Source organism: Zalophus californianus, chromosome X, assembly GCF_009762305.2.
Source record: "Zalophus californianus isolate mZalCal1 chromosome X, mZalCal1.pri.v2, whole genome shotgun sequence".
Classification (NCBI taxonomy): Eukaryota; Metazoa; Chordata; class Mammalia; order Carnivora; family Otariidae; genus Zalophus; species Zalophus californianus.
Window position 1 is genome coordinate 108564323 of NC_045612.1, and position 23592 is coordinate 108587914.

General features: G+C 38.8%; 1 protein-coding gene across 4 annotated transcripts in view; it reads right to left on the reverse strand.

Annotated features, from left to right (window-relative positions):
• The window catches only part of POLA1 (DNA polymerase alpha 1, catalytic subunit), a 299305-nt gene that overhangs the window by 44345 nt on the left and 231368 nt on the right, over positions 1-23592 (reverse strand). The window lies entirely within an intron of this gene.

Genomic DNA, 23592 nt, shown 5'->3' on the forward strand with positions numbered 1-23592 from the left:
GGTAGTAGGCAAGGAGAAGGCTATTGGTTGAAAAGTACTAATTGAGGAAAAAAATAAGAGAAAACAGCAAAAGTAGAGAAAGTGGTTTAAATAAGCTGAGACTGGTCCAAACCTGTAATATTAGGATGGATCATGTGAAGTCGCTAATTTTGGTAGATCAAAATGGTCAAATGTCAGCAATTTTATATGGTTCAAACCAATACATTTACCAAAGCACTCAGGACTCCTTGTTACTACATAATAAATGATATTCACTAACCCATGCATTTTATATTAAGTGTTAACTCTGAATGGCTTGTATTTGGGAACTTTTCACAGCAGGGTCCGAAATGGTAACCATTAGGTGCCAGACTCCACTGTGGGCAAGTAACACTTCCATATTTAAAAATTCAAACTCCCAAATTACTTTCAAGGGCAGTTAAGATTTCAGAAGGCATGCTCAGTTTCCAGAGTGAGACTGGTACAGAAATTTTAAGGCAGGAATTTAGAAGTGTTGAAATATTTCAAAGTCTGAATAAAGGCAAGTTTCAAGAGAACATCATGAAAAATAAAGACACGAACCTGCTTCATAACAACCAATATTTTAAGATGTTTAAGAATACCATTATGGAGACATAGGAATATATTTTTAAAATAACAAAGTGAGGATATCAAGGCATATAAATCAATCTGTCACTGCAGTGACAATGGACTGGTGAAGTGGGGTGGGAAAATGTAAAGAGGAAGAATTCAGGTAAACACTCCACTATTTAAAAACAAATGGTGCATCTGGATAGCCAATATGATAATATGAATTACAGCATGTGGTATTCTAAAAAGGAGTGCTGCAGAGTTGTCTGTATGCTAGAAGGTGATTGGTTAAGCTTGTTCCCGTACTCTTTATGATGATAAAATATCCTTGTCTGCATTTACGGGGGCAGGAGGATGTTTAAAGAAAGTGAATAGGCGATCAAATTGTTACTGGGCAAGACCTTAAACCTACTCCTAACCAAGAGAAAGTCTTCTGTTAATGAAACATAATCAACATAAGGTAGTGTGGAAGGGAACAGCCAAAGTGAATAGTTTAATTAACCACAGGGCAAAGCAGGAGTTGACATTTGCATCTCAATGCTGTCCCTGATGGAGATGACCAAATGGAGATGAAGCCCACTGTCAAACCATATTTCACCAGTTCTAAGAAGAATCCCCTCAGCCATGTTTTAAGATCTCTGAAACCAGGATGTGTCTTAAATCAATTCCACTTTAGATTTAATGATATATGTTAATCAATAGAGAGGTTAGCTAATGGCCACCTTTCTAAAAGTCACTCTAGTCCAATTGAAACCAGCTAATACAGCTAATAAGCATCAGAGAATGTTCAGTTTTCTCCATGATTCCGTGAAAATCACTAGTATCCTAGGCCATAAGAAAAGATCAGGAAAGGAAACTGTCCCGGTCACCTTTCTGATGTCTAAACACACCCTGAATTACGCTTTTTATCTGGATTAGGAATCTTGAGACTCTGTATATAAGAACCAGTGGGTCCCTCTACTGGGGCCCTAACTTTGTTACCAAAAAAAAAAAAAAAAGCTGTGTACAATCAAAGTCTTTAAGGAGGAAAATCTATACAGATATAGAAAATATTCTGGGGCGCCTGGGTGGCTCAGTCGTTTGGCGTCTGCCTTTCGTTCCGCGTCTGCCTTCCACTCAGGTTGTGGTCCCGGGGTCCTGGGATCGAGCCCCGCATCGGGCTTCCTGCTCCGCGGGGGGTCCTGCTTCTCCCTCTCCCACTCCCCCTGCTTGCGTTCCCTCTCTCGCTGTGTCTCTCTCTGTCGAATAAGTAAATAAAATCTTAAAAAAAAAGAGAAAATATTCAATATCTCTTGAACTCATCACGGAATGGATGCTTGCCACTGGGAAGTAACTGAAGAAAACCTTACAGAAATCTTTTTTTTTTTTTTTTTTTTTTTTAGATTTTAGAGTGAGAGAGTGAGAAAGAGCGGGGAGGAAGAGAGAAACTTTAGCAGACTCTGCAGTAAGTGTGGAGCAGATGCGGGACTCAATCCCACAACCCTGAGATCAGATCCAAGAGTCGGAGGCTCAAATGACTGCCCACCCAGGGGCCCTTTACAGAAATCTTTTTCTTTTTTTAAAAAGATTTACTTATTCATTTGAGAGAGAGAGAGAGAGAGAAAGAGAGAAAGAGAAAGTGAGGGTGGGGGAGGGGCAGAGGGAGAGAATCTCTGGCCAACTCCCCGCTGAATGTGGACCCCGATGCAGGGCTTGATCTCATGACTCACGAGATCATGAACTGAGCCAAAACCAAGAGTCCAATGCTTAACTGACTGAGCCACCCAGGTGCCCCTTTTTGGTGAATTTTATTAAATAGAGTAAGACTGATGAATACAGAGACTACGTGATGAAGAAAAAAAGACCTCTAGGGCCCTGTACTGCCCAATAAAATAGTCACTAATCACATACGATTATTTCAATTTAATCAAAATTAAATAGAATTTAAAAAGTTCAGTTGTTCAGTTCCAAGCCACATTCAAGTATTCGGTAGCCACATGTGGCTGGAGGCTACCACATGGGACATCAGATACACAGAACATTTCCGTCACTGCAGACACTTCTAGTGGACAGTGCTACTCTAGACTAACATTTGAAGCTGACACATACCTCAGTTGCAATACTTAGCGGTTGTGATTTTGGACAAATTAATGAACCTCATGAATACTCAATTGTCTCCTTGGTGAAATGAGTATGCAATTGTTATCTTATTCCCCAGGATGCTGTGAGGATTAGAGTGCTACAAAAAGAACTTATTAGTGCACTAGTAAGTTCTGTACTTTTAAATAACTTGTACTTTATTAAAGTTATTCTCATCTTCTTTTTTTATTTTAGGAGGCTCCACGCCCAGAGTGGAGCCCAACACGGGGCCTGAACCCAGGACCCTGAGATCAAGACCCAAGCTGAAACCCGACTGAACCACCCAGGTGCCCAAGGTTATGCTCATCTTTTTGCGTTTTCAATGCTGATTGGATATTTTTTTACTGTTTAAACCTCAAGTTTACAGTTTTTTTTTTTTGTTAAAAAAAAAAAAGGAAAAAAAATGCCTCCAGATATTTTTAGCAAACCAGTGCCTATAGTAGCAACATGGTAAGTGCAGAGTGAGGTGGGCTGTGGTAAGGCTGTGGCAAACAGAGAGCCCACATTCTGTGTGAACTGCAAGCTGCTACTCAGCTCCAGCCACTGTTGCCATTCAGGAATGCTGACTCAGAGTAGGCAACTACCAATTTTTAAAAGAAAGCCAGAAACTGGGGCGCCTGGGTAGCTCAGTTGGTTGAGCGTCCAGCTCTTGATTTTGGCTCAGTTCGTAATTTCAGGGTCGTGAGCTCGAGCCCCACATCGGGCTCCATGCTCAGCATGGAATCTGCTTGAGGATTCTCTCTCCTTCTCCCTCTGCCCCTTCCCCCCACCCACGCACTCTCTCTCTAAAATAAATAAATTTTTTAAAAAGGCCAGAAATTTGGCTTTTGATACAAAATGTCCAGCTTTTAAAATATTAGCAACTAATTAAAAATGTTAAGTATTCTTCAGGCAAATTAAACACATTTAGAGGCCATATGTGGTCCATGGCTCCTCTATGTGATCTCTTCTGGTTTCTAAGACCCCACGGCAGCTATATTTCCTTCTCCTTGGTCCCATGCCTTAGGACACCCTTACAAATAAATGCACACAATTTACTCCTTATTGCACCTCATGGTAAAATGAAAATGAAATTCACAGTGTTATTTTATATAGATTACCACTCCCCTGTATCAAAGTTATTTGTAAGGTTACTAAACTGTAACACTTAAAAAAAAAAAAAAAAAAACACATCAGGGTGCCTGGGTGGCTCAGTCCTTAAGCATCTGCCTTCAGCTCAGGTCATGATCCCAGGGTCCTGGGATTGAGCCCCACATCAGTCTCTCTGCTCAGTGGGAGCCTGCTTCTCCCTCTGCCCCTCCCCCTGCTCATGCACGCTCACTCTCTCTCTCCCCCAAATAAATAAATAAATAAAATCTTAAAAAAAAAAAAAGAAATGAACCAGATTTAGGAGGGCACGTATTGCATGGAGCACTGGGTGTTATACGCAAACAATGAATCATGGAACACTGCATCAAAAACTAATGATGTACTGTACGGTGACTAACATAATAAAAAAAATTATTAAAAAAAAACAACAAAAAACAAATGAACCAGATTTAGAAAATAAGAAGTTTATGTCCTCTTAAACCAAATGCCCAAAAAAGGAGAAAGATACTATTATTCTTACATGATTTTATACCCAGATTTTACTGTAGTTAAAGAAATTATTTTTCTTTTCTTCATTGCTACTCCACTGGAAAATTACTGGATGTCTGGGGGAGAACTATATTATTTTATATAAAAGCCATCGGTCTCTGATGAATGAGTTATTTAAAAAAAAAAATCCTAATTTTTTGGAAAGCTTAAAGCCAGAAAGCAAAGAAAATCTTTTAATTCTCCCAGACAAGAGCCCATTAAATTTGGAAGTTTCTGTACTGAATATGGAAGCATACACAACTTTTTATTCCAAGCATACTTAACTATATTTTATTTTTATGATATAACCACCTGAAGTAACCAGCAGTTGTAGCCTTTTTATTCAGTTGATAATTGAAATATTGTTTCTAATACAAGTATGTGGTTTATCACGCTTATTTATCACCAACTTCGTATACTTCATAATCGCATTACAACCCCACTGCGTACTGAATACCACTTACAGTTCAAACTACTCAAGATAAGCACTGTTACTTTCAAGAGAAGATTGGCAGTAATTAAAGGTCTTACTTAGTAGTTGTTGGTAACCATGTTTTTAAGGAGGTTTAAAAAAACAATAGAAAGCCATATAGATACATTTAATTTGATAACTGCATTTTATTAATGATATCTATTTTGGACATGTATTTTAACTGGGGTCAAAACAAAGATGTGCTAAACTATTGCCAATGCAATGAAACAGAATGACATGGAAGTGTTTTGTAATTCATCAATGAGAACAGAAATATCTGTGCACAACATGGCATAAAACTAAATCATATCAGAACACTAATAATAATGATAAAAAACAACAGTAGTACTTTGCACTTAGAGACCTGCTTTCAGAGGAATTTCAGAGTGCTTTTTAAACACATATTATTTTTCCTTTTTTGAATAAGACAACTAAATCAAAGAGTAATAATGCTTTGCCCATGCCACAAAGTGAGTCAGCGGCAAACCAGGAATAGATTTTCTAACTTGTTCAGTCTCCCGCAATTATATCGTGCAATGATTACTCTGTTAGAGTGTGTCTCACAGGTTACACCCAAGACACAGGTACCACAGGGGCTTACTATTTTTCTCCCCGGCCCCAGCCTATTAAAAAGAGTCGTGTTTACAAACTGACACCGCCATCAGTATGTGTACCTGCATGCTGCTCAACTGAAGGTCCGGTGGGGAGACAAGGGAAGAGCAGGGTGCAAGCCTCTCAGCAGCCGCTCATTTCCTGGCCTTCAGACACCTCTCTGGAGATGGCCTCTAGGCATTTCGAGATATCAGAAAGACTTGTAAACCAAGCAACCCATTTGGAGCGCCAGGAGAAATTCAAAAGACAGCAAGGTCATTAAAGAGCTAAAACCGTATATCACTAGAAAACCCTGCAGGCAAAATGGCCAACTGCTGTGGCAGGTATATACTTTCTGGAGGGCAACGAGTAGGCCTTGGACAGGGTAAATTTGAAGACTTTTTAGTTCACTCCACTAATATAGCAGGGCATCAGTTTGATTTATATAACCTAACGGTTTGAACAAATAAATTTCCAGGGTGGAATTTATGCAATGTCCTGGAGGTACATCCTGGAGGTAGAGCCCAACTCTACCAGGAATTATCAGAAAGGAGGTAAATTAAGGTGGGAAATTAAGTCTGTGTTGTGAGGGCATGGGCTAAATGTTGGATGAATATATATATATGTATAATGCATATACATGGGTGGAAAACATTGTCATTCGGTTGGAGGGTGTGATGGGTGTAATGGGAAATAAATAGCAGAGAAAAGAGGATGGAGTCAGAAGAGTATTCTATAAATATTCTATAAAAAAAATTATGTTTCTACTATCAAGTATCCTGGAAGACATTAATTTCAGAAACCATTTATTAGGCTCCTATCATGTGCAAGTTGCCATCAGACATACAGTAACATAGCAAGCATGGTGTTGTCCTCAAAGTTATAATGTGTGAGGGGCAGTGCTTAAGAGCTGCAGGAGTTTGGAGGACAAAGAGCTCACTTCTAGTTGGGAGGCCTTAAAGGATGAACGGAATACCAACAGGGAGAGACTGGGTCGAGGTGGGTGATGCAGGCAGGGGAAACCCAAGCGCCGGGAGTGGTAGCCATGGTGGAGTCAAGGCCTGCTCAGGGACCAGTGAGGGGTCTAATCTGTGAGGACCACAGAGGTGCTGTCTCGATCCTTCTAGGCAAAAGGGAGTGATCTGAAAGCCAACAGCAACTCTTTTCTAGCTCGAAGACCCCCAACACTGGGAAATGGAGTGAGCCAAGCTACCTCTTCTACCTGGATATCCAAGGTAAGCCCAACCTATGACCATGGTCCTTCTAATGCCTCCAGGACTACCATCCTGTCCCAGACCTTTCGGGGACAGGAAGCAATATGAAACTGCCGAAGGCTGATCTACCAGGATCCACCTGGCTAGGCCCAGAGATAAGGAGAAAATGACAGGAGGTAGGAAAGGTCCCAGAAATCCAACTGTGGAGATGCCTAAATACCAGGGTTGGGTTAGCCTCTAACTCAATACCTTCCCTGTAACCCATCCAGTCTTCTCGAGGATTCCCGACCCTCCACGGAAGCCCATTCCTACTTCTTTGATGTAAGTTAATGGGGAAAATAACATGTTCTTTATAGCCAATTTTGTTGAAATGCATTTATTCCATCTTCCATTTGCTCATTACCAGAAAAGTTTTTTCTTACTTACTTTCCCCTAACCCATTTTTTTCCTTCACTTTATTCTCAAATGCTGTATTAGCTCATATAGTACCATAAATGATTCCTTTATCTAGGAAATAATTCATGTGTTTGACTTCATTTTCCCTTCTACTGTCTATTTAAATTGTTATCTAGATGCCACCCAATCTCCCTTTCTATATCAAAGTCAAACTTAATGCATATTTGACAAGAAGCAATATTAAAGTTTGAAGAATTTCACTAACTCCAAGATTCTCAACACTGTGGGTGTGCATCGAAATCACTGTGGAGCTTTTTTAAAATACACAGCTATCGGGGTCCCAACCCAGACCTACTGAATCAGATATCTGACAGTGGCATCTGGGTACGTATCATTTTTAGAAGTGTAAACAAGACAAAACACAAAAAAACCACCCCAAAACCAGAAGAAATCTGCTAAAAGGGAACTCGGTTTGGCTGCCTTCTAGCACACAAACTATTTTTTACCCTCCCTAGAAAGGAGCCAATAGTTAGTACTGATTGCTTAGTATTCATGGAACACATGCCAAAGGGATGTATCTCAAGAAAATGGAAATTATTTGCAAATTATTTGTGTTTCAATCTCTTCCATTAGCACTAACAATGAGAATTAAATTCATCTTTTCTAGTATACCTCACGTAAGAAAACTAAAAAAGGAGTTACCAAGATCAATTTTAAGTTCTTTTAGACCAAGGACCATACCTTTTCATACTGTAATCACTCAGTATGAAGAGCGGATCACTTAAAACATGTCTGGTGTTGTGCTAGATGCTGAGGATACAAGTATGAACAAAGCATGGTCAATGAGAGGCTACAGAGACCCACACAGCAACTGTAATACTAAGTACTCTAACAGTGGTTTGGATAAAGTGTTATTCTTAGAAGTAATAAAACCAACTGATGTTTTTTGCATACTTACTGTGTGCCAGGCACTGTTCCAGGCATTTTACATATCACCATGTTTCAGTATTATCCTGTTCAATTTAGAGTCCCACGAGGCCGCTGTTACTCTCATGCAAGCTGTACAGATGAGGCAGTAGAGGGGTTCATCACATACCCCAAGGTTACTTATTTAACAAGAGATGGAAAGCCAACACTTGAACTGGCTATTCTGGCTTTTAACTACTACCCTATATTGCCTTCCAGGAGCCCCAGTCAGTACCCTCGGTGCTCAACAAATGCGGGCAGAAAGAAGGAAAGGAGGATGAAAGGCAAGGAGGAAAGAAGGAAACAAACAAGTATTTACAGAGTGCTCATACCGCGTGTGTCTGAAACCCCTTCTTCCTAAGACTCCTGAACATTGTAGGCTAAAACCTATGAGTGTTAGTATGACTTTTTAAGCTTAGGCAAAAGACTAACATTATCTCCCCCCCCCCCACTCAGTAACAGGATCAGAAGTTAGGTTTTCACAGCTAACCCTTAAATTGATCCCTTCACTTTTCTGCTCCTCTAGTTCCTATGAGCTCACATCATTGGGGAATCCAAACTGAAAATGACATTCTCAGGACACTGCTTCCCTTCCAAGATTTCCCACATGCCCGAGCATGTGACAGTGACACACTGCTGCAATGAGAAAGGTATTTCCTCTGAATGAGGTGAAAAAGAGAAGCAAATCTAAAAAAATAAAAAAATAAATAAAAATAAAAAATTCCAGGTTGAGAGAAGTAAAAAGTTCCCTAATTCAGGGCTAAAGACTGCTGCCAACGGCATGTTTTGTTCTCAAAGATCAGCACACAAAAGTTTCACAGAGCTGGAGGGAAAAGATTTGGATGCTAAGTTGGGGGGTGGGTATGGGGGTGTGTGTGATTAACATCCTTCCTTTGGGGGCAGTAGAAAAATAACAAAACCTCTATAAAAGAGATGAGCAAGTCGGCTGTGAAAGGAATGACCCCTTACATATAGGGAAAGCAATTTGCATCTACAGATCTCATTGGTATAAACGACCTCCTTCAAAGAGTGAAAACCTCAATGGAAAGCCACTATATACCCATGAAAGGCCTTGCCGGCTATTTGTTGAGCTGTATACAGACTAACAAACAGGAGTGGTTAACCTGGCGCACCATGCACTATAGAGATATTTTTTTTTAAGTAGGCTTAGTCAGCTAATCTTGTTGAGATTTCTCTCATACTACTGATTTCTTATTCTCAAAATAAATTAAGAGGCTTCATTCAAAATTCCCTGTGGTCTACCAGCTTGAGTTTGTTGGGTGTCTTTGATTGTCTCTTGTCTTTAGATTCCCTGCCTTGTCTCTCTAGATTTTGCTGTGCCCTTTGGTATTTCCCGTTAGTCCATGTCTGGAATAGCTAATTACATGGTAGCATAATTCCCACCCGTACAACAAGGAAAAGCAGAACCTTGCTAATTCACACCAATGACTGAAAGACTCCTGTGTAAGTTACTGAATTATGCAAATGAGCAATAAGTGAAGAAAGATGATTCAAAATTGTATTTCATTCATTTATTTTGACAAGTGTAGTTTAGTCTTAATTATTTTGAAAATTTCTTTGTAGCATACTAATAAATTTACTGTGGCACATTTGTTAAATGTGATAAAGCCTTCACTAAGAGAGACGAAAGTATGCTCTGCTGAATAATTTCCTAAACACAAGCTCAGGTGCAGACCCTCTCTTTTATCTTGGATTTTACTGACTTATTAGCATCTACAATATTTTTGGCAAGACAATATATAATCCACCAATAAAACAGGAATTATTTCAGCAGCAAACATGTACTTTACAAACAGGTCCTGCATATGTCTAAACATTCACCATGATGATAGTAAAAAAAAAAAAAAATTAATCACGCTTCAAGTAAAACATTTTTACATTCTATGGTCATGGTGTTAATAGGACTTTAGTTGCCTCTTCTAAATAAAACTAGTTCAGTTTGTCATTCGTCTCTTTTAATTCCTATTTCTGTTTTGTTTTGTCTTCCCATACTTCTTTCTTTCAAAGTTAAAGACGTCTGTTTTAAGCTAAGTGGATATATTACAGTATGTAACATTTTCATGTCAAAATACTTACATTATTATATTCGGAGTTAAATTATTTAAGATAGGAAAACATTTTGATACACTTCTGACAGATGTATCCTACAGGATAGAGTCAACTTCTTTCAAAGCACCACCACCGGTTACTAAGGTGGGGAGTGAAGAGACAAGAGCCTTCCAGCTTCCAGTGTTGGGTTTAAAGCTTCACATAAACCAGCCCCTTAATAAGTGCTTTTTTGACCAAATCTCCAATTCAGATATGTTTTAAAATCATCATGCATTTGTCAAATGATGTGCTTTAATTTGTAAAAGCCAGATAAGCAATAGAGCACTTAAAGAATAGCAAGAAAGACAAAACTTAGTCTCAAACTACATGCCTGCATCTGTGCGTGTTACAGTCTCATCCACTTTTTGAGCCTGAGCTCAGGTTACACCCCCACAGGGAACTTTCCCCGAGCCACTCCCCACTCCCGTGTAGTAGTCATTTGCGTTCAGGCTGAAGTCTCTCTACTAGATTAAGAAAAGGGCAGCTGCGACACGGCAGAAAGAACACTGGGCTCTCACACTCCCCAGCTTTGCTACCTCAGGCGGGTCATTTCATCAATTTGAGGTTGTTTTTCCATTGGAAAAATGTCAACTACCCATTCTAATGGGAAAAGTATAAAATAAGGGATGTGAGTGTTCTCCATAACAAGTAAAGCTCTATAACAAGTAGCTGTTCAGAGGGTGAATACATGATTAAGAAAAGGATCACAAGTGTTATTATGTCTAAAGCAGGACCCAGGTCTTGCTTACATTGTGCCTTTTACATATCACACAAGGCAGAGGCGCAGCAACACTCACTGAATGAATCTCAGGGATGGGGTATGAAGAAGAGACAAACAGAGAAAACCAGACTTACGCAGAGACCTGGTTTTATGATCCTATTTGTGAGTTTGGTTTTACAATAATTTCTTAAAACAATCAAAGCACACAAGTGTCTAAAATGAGCCAGCAAACCTATCTTTTTGTGAGCACAGCTGATTAAAGCCTTAAGCTCTAAGGGATGGTGCTAAAGCTAGCAGGGCTCACAGACTAACGGGAAAAAGGTTTCCCAGGGCCTTTACATGGGCAGAATGCAATCAAAGTTAATTCCCAACTGAGCTCAGTGGCAGGCTACTAATTCCGACTAGTCACTGTCCTATCGCCACAAGGTAAGAGAATGCTGATGGATGTGAATAAATTCATAACAACTATAGGAAGAAGTCCTCTAAGAATGAGTCAAATTGATGATGGGTTTTCCCTGTATAGAGGGGTAGCAAAACCTATTATATGGACACGACAGTACAGCCTAAAATCATACATGAGCACTGACTAATCACGTGCAAATCAACACCAGATCTGGGCCTGGGGCTACTGGGTAACTGAAGCCATCACAAGGACACAATTAAAATTCAAAAGTTAGGGTTTCTTCCCTTTGATAATGATGAAAAATTTAAAGAATTACAGAGGGTAATGAAAACATATGCCAGTTTATACGAAAAGAAAGCAAAGCAAAACAAAACAACCTAGTCAATTTAAACATTAAGTCAGTTTAAAAATTAAATCTGCACTGTAGTCAGAAAGTCAAAGACTAAGCAGAAACACTTAACTTTTAACCATTAAAGACTATTCTGGTACAGCACATGCAACAGGTAAAAACCAAAATCAAAGCAAAAGACTAGAAGATGCAGGAGAGGTAATTCCTATCTCAATGGAGGGAGCATAAGCACTTCTGAGAAGAAATGTTACCACAACTGAGTCAAGACAATTAAGAAATGATGGAGACATTAAATTCAGGGCTAGGTCAATGAGCAAAGATACCCAAGAGGAAAAGAGTATGCAATCTATTTTAAAGATTTTATTTATTTATTTGACAGAGAGAGAGCACAAGCAGGGGGAGTGGCGGGCAGAGGGAGAAGCAGGCTCCCCGCTGAGCAGAGAGCCCGACATGGGGCTCGATCCCAGGACCCCGGGATCATGACTCAAGCTGAAGGCAGATGCTTAACCAACTGAGCCACCCAAGCAACCCTGAAATTTATTTTTTTAAAAAAGATTTTATTTATTTATTTGAGAGAGAGAGTAAGCAAGCAGAGGAGGAACAGAGGGAGAGGGACAAGTAGACTCCATGCTGAGTGCGGAGCCCAACATGGGGCTCGATCCCACAACCCTGAGATCAGGACCTGAGCTGAAATCAAGAGTCAGACGCTTAACTGACTGAGCCACCCAGGCACCCCAAGGGTATGCAATTTAAAAATAATCCCAGACTATTAGAGAAAAATACAAGTCAGAACAAATCTACTTAAATCCCAAATATCTCTGAGAGCATGAGACAATTATGGATAACTATGTATTCTCTCATTTACCTGAAGCAAGTGGGGCTGGTTTTTTGGGTTTTTGTTTTTTTATCTTTTCACTTTAAAAAAAAAAAGTCACATTACAAATTTGAGCTGGTATAAAAAGGACACAAAGTCAGCAACTGATAAAACCAGAGTGCTTCTTTAGAAATATTTAAGAAAAAAAAAGGAATGTCATCTGCTTCTAAAACTACAGACCTTTTAATGTTGAAGGTTGCATTTTTAAAAGAAGTAACTGATTATACATTGTAAGTAGCTGATCCAGTACATTTCCGGTGAAAAGCACTAATTTTGAGGGGAAAATTGAGTATAACTATATCTAACCCCAACTGCTTTAAGTCATGTTATAACAGATTATTATAGATGTTACACAAATACTGATAATTTAATATTCCTGAAACTTATAGTACATTTTATCATGATACTTAAAGGATCTACTTTCTTCTCTGCCATGAGTATTATAAGCCCTTTCTCCTAATTAATCTGCAATTAATTCAACCAACCTCCAATTAGTCTTCTACAACATTACCCTACTTAGACAATGAAGACATCTCTAGACTGGGTTTTAAACCTGGGCTAAAATAGACTCTTACAGACCAAAAATGGTTCTGGGATTTCTCTTTGTAGTGTAATTTAGATGTCATATCTAATTTGCTGTCATGACTATTGTTTCACTGTGCAATTTGTATGTCGCTTTGAATGGTAAAGGCATCATAGGTTTATTGAATTAAACCTTCTGTCTTTATTTAGGGTCTGATGTTACATGTTTGTGGGTATATGTTTATGTCTCAAAAGGTGCTTTTGACATCAAGCAGTGGTAGAAAAAGATTATGCTCTTTCGATATGTTTTCTATCTCAGTAAATATAAACACAAACTGGAAAAAACCCCTCTTCAAACTAAAGAAACAGTTTTAAATAATAATAATGACATTATTATTATTTTGCCTTGAAAGACAGACGTCGCTAAATAAGCCATTCACATTAAGGAATTACAGAAGGCCTGGCTGTTTGGTAATCTAAATTCCTTGATTCTCAATTCTATTAATCAATTCTTTCCTAAGAAAAAAACTGCCCTTTTCATTGACAGTTTTTGTGATACCTACCTCAAACATAAGATGTTATTTTTATATCTCCATAATCACAAAGAAATTCAAATGCTCCCTGGCTTTAACTCCTAAGGAACAAAGGCCATCTTACTTATGTCACAATACTCAGCTTTGTGTTGGTCTGTCTGTAATTGTCCTTCTTGTCCTGGCTTGTGCATTCAAGTTTTAAACTAAAGTCAGGACTAAGATTAAACATGGAAAGCCTTCCAGTAGACCACTGGAATAGCCTTTTAAATAATTTTTAGTGCATGAAATTTCATAAAGTTTTTACTAGATAATTACACTTCCTGATTTTGTAATTAGTGGAAGTACATGCAATTACATAATAATTATGATAGTAATTACGTAATTAAGATGTATAATTATGTAGTAAAAAACATCATGGAAATAAAACCATCTACTGTGTAAGCACAATACATTTTAAAAGTAAATTCGCTAGCTCAACTGTTTAAAAATACTTTTCTTCAAAATAAAGTGATTAGCTCACATTATGGTCTAACTGCCTGAAATTGTTCAATATTTTTTCCTTCATTGGTGATAGAAGTATATTTTTAAAAAGTACACGAGGAAAATCTTACCGGGTTTTCCCTACCCTCAGCACCCAAAAAATGACAATGTTTTGCAAATGAGGAACATCAACCACAGAACTATCACATAGATACTGCAACACTGGTGCCCACCTTTGCATTGCTGTACTTACTACTACAAAAGGGACAAGAAACCTGCCCACTTGAGAAGATGTAACAGGAAAGGATTTTATAAAACTAATAATATATCTGTTATCACAGCATGTCTGTAAGTCCATACATACATAAAAGTGCAAAACGTTAAATGCCTATTTACAGAAATGGGCTCAGAGAAAAGGAACGTTATCAGAATCCGCAAGTTTGCTGCTCAAATATATGGCAACTTTCATATAGTACTTTAGCTATCCTAAAGATGACAGAAAATGTACAGAGACAAGACACTTCCACTTACAGGCAAAGCAACTATGGTGACAATTTCCTGGAAAATGTAGTTTCTCTTCTGTCACATTGCAAAGTCATGTTTAGTTAAAAAACAAAACAAAAACTAAATAGGCAGTACTGAGAGAGAAAAACAAAGCAGTATGAAACTCCATGCTGCCACTGGAAAATTATCAATGTTGTCATTCTTGTACCGAGCATAAAAATCTAACAGAAAAGTCAGCAACACAAGGAAAAGTAAATTCCAAAGCAAACTTTAGAGTAGCAAAATATAAGAAATAGAATCTTGTTTTCAAGCCAAAAAAATTCTAGTTCAATGCCTTGAAGTCTTCGCAAATGTGTTAGACCAATGTTGTAATGAGGCCCAGAACATGGCGGCTGGGTGCCCGCCACTCCGGGTACATACAGAACGGCCCTGGGATGCAGGTGGGGTAGAACTGCATTCCTGTTCTCTCTTTTACAAGCCACTGATCCCGAGAAGCTGAAAGCCATTTTGAAAATCTTAACTGACTTCTCCTTTACTTTTCTTCTTACTTAGTTAAGAAGAAACAAAGCAGAAGAACTCAGGCTTCCTTGCTTTTTTGCCCCCTCTCCTGGCCTTTGTCAGGCCACTACATTTTTTAAGCTTAATTACAAAACGTATTTCAAATGACCAGGCTGTCATGCCATTTCGACCGTAAACCTGGGTAGGCCTTCTGTAGTTTGCATACTTGTCATTTTAAAGTCTTGCCAAAAGTATGGACCTAACCAACGGGTGAATAAAATGGGACTAGGCTTCAGTTGTTAAGAGTGAAGACTGTCTCCTATCAGTGCTTCTCAAACTTTAATGTGCCTAGGTATCACCTGGGAATCTTGTTAAAATGCAGATGCTGAAGCGGAAGGTCTGGGGAGGACCCGATATTTTGCATTTCTAACAAGCTCCCAGGTGATGCCTATGCTGCTGGTATACTGATCACATTGTGAATAACAAGGTCTTTGGTTTGACTTGGGAAAAAAAAATGCACAGAGAAAAAGTGGACTTGCGTTCTTCTGTATGGTATTTTCTCCCTCAATTGCTAAATTATTGGAATAATTATTTCAAGTTCTGTAAAACATTTATTTGTAAAATTTCAGTGTTTATAATTTGTTTCTTGCTAGATAATCAGTACATGCTCAGATTATATAATTTCGAAAGTATATACAAGTATAAAGGAGAATTACCTCCAATCCAACCAGAGATGACAAATGAACAATTCCAGGGTTTCTTACTAATTGTTCCACCTTGCATACAAGCTACAAATCAGTATCATAATGGTTGCTTAGTTTTGGACTTTAACATATTGTTAGTATTTCCCTAAATCATTAAAGATTAAAACTATGTAATGTCTAATAACATCAGCAACAACCCTCCTCAGAAGGTCAGGGTTATATGAACCACTTTTTCTATTATCAAAATTCTTTATGTGTTTCTACAATCACTTCATAATCATAAAAAGAGAGCTATGTTCTGAATTGCCACATTAGTCTCCTATGATGAAAGTTCACTTCAACTAATTAAAGGGATAGTTAAAAAAATAAAAAACAAACCACCTCAGGTCATTTTTTTTTATTTGTAAGAAAATGAAACAAAAGGAAAATGGAGTCTGTAAGTTACCCATTTCAAAATCTATTTTTCTAAAAAAAATTTTTCACAATTATAAAAAAATATAATTTAAAGAAGGGTGGATCAGAACTTAATTGACCTTTCTCCTTTTCTATGTATCTGGTAGGAGTGAATTGTTTTCTGTGTGCTTTACCTGTTATTAGTTATTAAAAGCAGAGAAAAGGCTCATTTCTAAAATTTGACAATTTTTTCAGGAGGATAAGCCATGGACTTAAAAAAGTGGTACAAGAAGAACCGGACCAGACAGTCTGACAGTCTTCTTGCGAGGATTTAACAAAGTAAATTCTAAGACTGTCAACTGGCTTAGAGAGGACTCCAGGGGCTCTTTGCTACTTTTATTTCAGTACTTCCAGCAATAATAAAACTCTCCAGCTTTCACTTCAGCAGTTCAGGAAAATAGGGGAAATTCTCAACACTGAAAAGGGATCTGTCTTGAGACCCTCAGAAATCTTCAAATGCCCAAAGACATTAAAGCATATAATTTCTCTCATAGAACTCTAATTTTCTCACTAAAAAAAAAAAAAACAAAAAAAAAACAACAACTTTTCTAGATTCCTTCACTTTCCAGTACTAGCTGTTGTCTCTCTTTTGGGTCTTCATTTTCTATAAAGTAATACAATTATTAGTACATTTCATGAGTGTAACTATTTAGCTGAGGGTGAGGAAAGAACAGGATTCTGGGGCAGTGTGGGTGAGGAGCAGTCAGGTTGGCTCACTTACTAGTTAAGTGACTTGACATTCTTTTGATTCAATTCAAATTTGGCATCAGTGAAATGAGAGACACAATGTACTTGTCTTCAGCATAACATGCAAAGAGCTGAAACGACAGATACTAAATCTGAAAATGTCTAAGGAACTTCAGTTACATTAATTTACAGCACACTTGAGTCAAGCCAAGCAATATAGGAAGATCTAAAATTTTTAATGCACATTGCCCTCCATTCATGGAGAGAATTACCTCCTAGGACTAACTGCTCCAATATCCTTGAAACTGCTTGTGTGGTCTTATTTTCTACTAAAGATTCATTCAGTGAAAATTTAGTGGGCTGGCCGCAAACGGCAAAGTTCAGATAAGCAAGATACAACCCTCTGCCTCAATGTACTCAGTGGAAGAGAAAGTCAAATAAAACAATTCAGGGTAAGTCCTGTGAGAAGGGCACTTAAAGGGTGTGCCGGGAATGTAAAGGAAGGAAGCCTGTATTAGAGAACTCAATTTCTTCATCAATATAGTGGGGGACAATCCACTCCCACCTCACAGGGTTGTTGTGAGAACCGTGAGAAGGGAAGTGAGTGAAATTTCACCTCACTGACAGGAGTGAAGGACCAGAGCAACCTTGACAGGCACTGCTTGGTGGGCTGTGGTCGGCCACATCCTTCGGCAAGAAACAGGGGTGAACTGAAGAATGGTCCTTCTAGGCCTAAAGAGACTCCATTGAGAAACTGGGCTTCCTGACAAATGCTTTTCATAAGGCTAAGGTTACAGCACCATCTTTTTGCTAACCTTTATACTTTAGCTTCAATTGCTTTCTTCAACAGAGTCCTAAAACCTGGTATTTCAATTCTGACAGAGAGAAACACAACACGTTGAAAGAGGTTTATGGAAAAATTCACCAAGAAGACCATCTGTTACTGGCTGAACTGTGTCCCACCTCCCACCAAATAATACGGGGGGCAGGGTGGTGGTGGTTGAAGTCCTAACTCCCGGTACCTCAAAATGTGACTACAGTTGGAGATAGGGTCTTTAAAGAAGTAATTATGTTAAAATGAAGTCACCAGGGCAGTCCCTAAACCAATAGGACTTGTACCCTTGTAAGAAAAGATTAGGACACAGATGTGTACAGAGGGAAGACCATGTGAAGACAGGGAGAAGATGGCCGCCTACAAACCATGGAGACGGGCCTCAAAAGAGAGCAACCCTGCCAACACCTTGATTTCAGAATTCTAGCCTCCAGAACTGGCAGGAAATACATTTCTATTGTTTATGCCACACAGTATGTGGTACCTTGTTGTGGCAGGCATTGCAAACTAATATAGCATCCTACTACAAACAGCTGACAGAGAGTAAGAGGAGATAAGCATCTGGGAAGAGAACAGGAACAGAAAAAGTTTTGTTTTGTTTTAGGAATATGGTAAAATCAAACACTAAAGTTAAAAGGCAATTCGTGCTCAATAGAATAAAAAGAAAGGCCATAGACTGAGGGCAAATATTTTCAAAAGACATAATCTGATAAAGGACCATTATCCAAAATATACAAAGAACTCTCTTTTTTTTTAAGGGGGAGAGGGGCAGAGGGAGAGAGAGAATCTTAAGCAGGCTCCACGCCCAGCATGGATAAATAAAATTTATTTATTTATTTATTTTTAAAAATTTATTTGTCAGAGAGAGAGAGCACAAGCAGGGGGAGCAGCAGGCAGAGGGAGAAGCAGGCTCCCCATTGAGCAAGGAGCCCAATGCAGGACTCGATCCCAGGACCCCGGGATCATGACCCAAGCCAAAGGCAACCGCCCAACTGACTGAGCCACCCAGGCTCCCTACAAAGAACTCTTAAAACACAACAATAAAAAAACAACCCAATTAAAACAAATGAGTCATGGTGATTAACATAACAATAAAAAATTTTTTTAAAAAGAAAAAATAAAACAAATGAGCCAAAGACACCTCACCAAAGATATACAAATGGCAAATAAACATATGAAAAGATGCTCCCCAATGTATGTCATCAGGGAAATGCAACTTAAAACAATGAGACACGGGGCGCCTGGGTGGCTCAGTCATTAAGCGTCTGCTTTCGGTCCAGGTCGTGGTCCCAGGGTCCTGGGATCGAGCCCCACGTCTGGCTCTCTGCTCAGCGGAGAGCCTGCTTCTCCCTCTCCCTCTGCCTGCCTCTCTGCCTACTTGTGCTTTCTCTCTGTCAAATAGATAAAATTAAAAAAAAAAAAAACCAGGCTTGCTATTATAAAAAAAACCAAAAAAACAAACAAACAAAAAAAAACAACGAGACACCAGGGCTCCTGGGTGGCTCAGTCAGTTAAGTGTCCAACTCTTGATTTCGGCTCAGGTCATGATCTCAGGTTGTGAGACCCCCTGTCAGCCTCCTCACTGGGCATGGCGCCTGCTTGGAATTCTCTCTCTCCCTCTCCCCCTCCCCCACCTCTCTATCCTAGGGAAAAAAAAAGATTCTCTCCCTCCACCCTACCTCAAAAGAAAAAACAAAAAAACCACAACAAGATCTATTAGGTTGGCCAAAATCTGGGACACTGACAACACTAAATGTTGGTGAGGATGTGGAGTAACAGGAACTCTCATTTACTGTCAGTGGGAATGCAAAATGGTAAGCCACTTTGGAAGTCAGTCTGTTAGTTTCTTACAAAAGTAAACATACTCTTACCATATGAGCCATCAATCACACTCCTTGATCTTTATTATTTACCCAAAGGAGTTGAAAACTTACGTTCATATAAAAACCTACATATGAATGTTTATAGCAGCTTTATTCAGAAATGCTGAAACTTGGAAACCAAGGTATCCTTCAGTAGGTGAATCGATACTTAAAATGTGGTACATCCTGGGGCACTTGGGTGGCTCAGTTAGTTAGGCATCCGACTCTTGATTCTGGTTCGGGTCATGGCCTTCGGGTTGTGGGGTCAAGCCCTGAATCAGGCTCTGTACTCAGCAGGGAGTGTGCTTGAAGATTCTCCCCCTCTGCCCCTCCCGCACTTGCGTTCTAATAAATAAATAAATCTTTAGAAAAAATTTTAAAATGTGGTACATCTAAATAATGGAATATTATTCAGCACTAAAAAGACAAGTCATGAAAGTTACATGAAATTCAAGTCATGAAAAGACACAGAAGATACTTAAAATGCATTTTACTAAATGGATGAAGCCTATCTGAAAAGGCTACATACTATAGGATTCCAAATATATAACATTCTGGAAAAGGGAAAACTACAAAGACAGTAAAAGGATCAGTGCTTGCCAGGGGATAGTGGGGAAGAAAGGATAAATAGGGTGAGCACAGAGGAATTTAGGGCAGTGAAAGTACACTATGATACTACAATGGTGGATACATGTTGTTATGGATTTGTCCAACAAATGTCCAATACCAAGAGTGAACCCTAAGGTAAACTGTGGACTGTAGATGATAATGCTCTGTCAATGTAGCTTCATCAATTGTAACAAATGTGCCACTCTGGTGGGGGATGTTGACAATGAGGGAAGCTGTACCGGTATGGGAGCAGGGGAGGGGGTACATAGGAAATCTCTGTACCTTCCATTCAGTTTTGCTGTGAACCTAAAACTGCTCTAAAAAATAGTCTACTAAAAACAAAGGTGGTTCGTGGCTCCCTTTCTTTGCTTCCATAACAACCCGACCAGATTGGTGGTTTATCACACTTTGCTGCTGAATCTGTCTCCGATAAACTGTAAGCTCCTCCAGAGCAGGGAACCTTGGCCATCTTAGTTCCTTTGACATCTGGGATGGCACTCAACACATAAGTGAAAATATGTATGTACTGTTTTTACCATTGCTGAATAAACAAAATTAAAAAGGTCAGGTGAGAAAACCCAGAGACTCTCTTTGCGCCCGCAGACTTAATTTAGACAACTGGGACAAGATTTGAATGGATTCATATCTCCCCCAAACTGTTCACTTATCCCTACTCCGGCCAAGGCCCCATGGGATGAGGCAGTCAAACAGGACCACTATGTGATGCCATTGTGGAAATGGATTTTAACCTTATACATTGCCACTATGTTTCTCTAAAACTGCCTTTGGGTCTATTATGCCATCTGTGTAACATTCTGGAGCAGTTACAATAATAAAGCCAAAGTCCTACAGAAATAAGATTTTTAAAATGTTAGGTAGTTACAGTGAATATGCAGTAAACACTTCACCAAAGTGAATAACAGTCCTTTAGCATTTTAAAGGTAAGGAAAAATACCAAATGGGGTTAATTCACATTATGGACTAATGGTCTGTAAACCTTCGTTTGAAAGCAAAGCACAGGAAAAAGCTTTGACAAGAGCTACTTCTTACCATAAAAATAAACTTCTTTCAAATAATTTGTGATTTTTCCAAGTCAAATGGCCAAGTTTCAAACAAAAATTAAAACCACCATCCAGTTACAACCCTTAAAATATGGGCTTTACAAAGGGAAATGGTAAAACAATCTTAGTCAAGGAAATGTTGCTAAGTACGGACAGTAAATACCTCACACACCCAATCCAGGGCACTTGTTGACAGACAATACTTAGACTCCATTCTCAATAATGTAACTGTGTGTAATGATGGTCACTCTTTGCAAGACTTCTGATGTAACATCTATTGGTGTTCTGGCCTTGGTCCAAACTGAATAAAAATATTTGCCCTCTGGATCCCACAGATTTTCAATTCATTTTTTTTTGAGAGGGGAGGAGGGGCAGAGGGAGCAAGTGAGAGAGAGAATCTTAAGCAGGCTCCCTGCTGAGCCCAAAGCAGGGCTCAATCTCACCACCCTGAGATCATGACCCCAGCAGAAATCAAGAGTCAGACTTAACCAACTGAGCCCACCCAGGCGCCACACCCCAACTGACTCTTAAGGGGTAACTTATCAAATGTCACTTGTCAGTAAACCTCTGATCTTGGAATACAGATAAGCACGACCCCGAGTTTCAGTTTATATCCCCCTACTAACAAATACCCTAGTACCTCTTAGTATTACTGAGTGATCTGAAAATGCCCTGAGCAGGTAAATTTCAACTAATCCACTCATTCCTGAAGTGCAACTCATGAATAGTAAATAAGAAGGAAGCTAAAAGGAAAAATAGTTTCATAGTTAAAATTCTGTAAATAAAATGAAAGGTTCTTGGGACATTTCATGAAGTTCCTTCTGTGACACATACATTTAGTATCTTTCTCTTAGTTTATTTTCTTTAGCCTTCTGACATGTGAAAGAACCTGTCAATAACTCACACATAGTGCCGTTATGACCCTGAACTCCTGAATAGTGTACTTATTAGAAGCAAATGACAAAAAAAAAACCCATCCCAACTCTTAAACTTGTGAAATAGAACCACAGTAAATTGTGTGAGGGTATAGATACTGTCAATACTGCTCCCCTTTTGCCAAGCAAGAAGCTTCTAAGTAGCTATTTTATTCCCTCTTATTTTCTGGGGGAGCAATGTACACTCCTCTAAAAAACCACAGTAAGTCTCCAGTGACTTTCCAGATCACTCCTACATGTCTCCAAGAGTCAACAGACTTTTTGAAAACCGCTAATCATGAGACTGATTTAGCTGCCTCAGATAAGAATTCTGGAGATGTCTGGAAGAGAAGTCCATCCCCTTGGAGTCTAAGATATCTAGGGAACAATCTGAAATGGCTAGGTTCAGAAAGAAGTAAAGGGGGAGCAACTTTTAATATACTGATACCCAGAAAGAGGTAACAAACAGACAGAAACAATGTATTCATCAGAGAATCCATACATAATTCTCTCAACTCATAATGCCTTTAAGGAAAGGCCCTTAAGGGTAAAAGAGAAAAAGCTATTAATGATACTGAAAATAAACATGGGCCAGACATGAGCCATGAACAGAAGTTAAAAAGAACTCAGTTATTAATGAAAAGAAGAAATTTTTCTTCACATTACATAAATTTTACTAATTCACTGAAAATATGCCATAGCCCAAGTTCTTGGTGAACATCCAGAAACAAGAAACTAATATTTGGACCAACTCCTCCATCTGTCGGTAAATTGTTTTATATCCAAGGACAGCAAAACCAATTAAGTCAAGACCTTTAAAAAATAATTTTTAGCCTATCCTGTAGATGGAAAAAACTGGTCAATTATGACTAGCACTGAAAACAGTAAGACCAAATCAAGGGCAGTGTGGAGATTCTTACAGGAGGAAATCCAGCAGTATTTTTAGGTTTATGTCCTTAAGGTTACCTCCAGCCTTAATACTGACCAACAAAATGTCGAATTGATATTCACTGACAAACAACATAAACACTCTGCAGGTAACTAATAATAAAAATGTGGATATATGCCTTTTTTATTCTTTACAGGTCATAGAAAAGTTGTCAATGGGATTTTCAGGTAGGAGGAAAAAAAAAACATGCACTTGTCAAGACATTTTCAAATACTTTGTCATGGAACAAAGTTTTTCCCAGACCCATTAAATTCCACAGTGCCTGCAAGTCCTGCGTGAGGGTTACGGGCAGCACCCAATCATCTGGGCGAAGGTGCAGATATGCTCTCTTAGGATGGAGTCAATAAATAACTCCACCTCATGCCTCTCTTTCAAAACGAACCTAGGCTTTTAGTGAACAGCAGAGACACACTCCAGGTCTATTTTTCTGTAGTAATGTCTGGTTTTTGTAGGTCCAATGATCACGTTGCCTATGCTTACTTTATTACAATTACTAAACTCTATAGAAAATAGCATTTTCAAAATATAGCATTTAAAGAGTCCTTTTTGTACTGTTCCTCCCCCAAAGCCCTGCTTTAATAGAG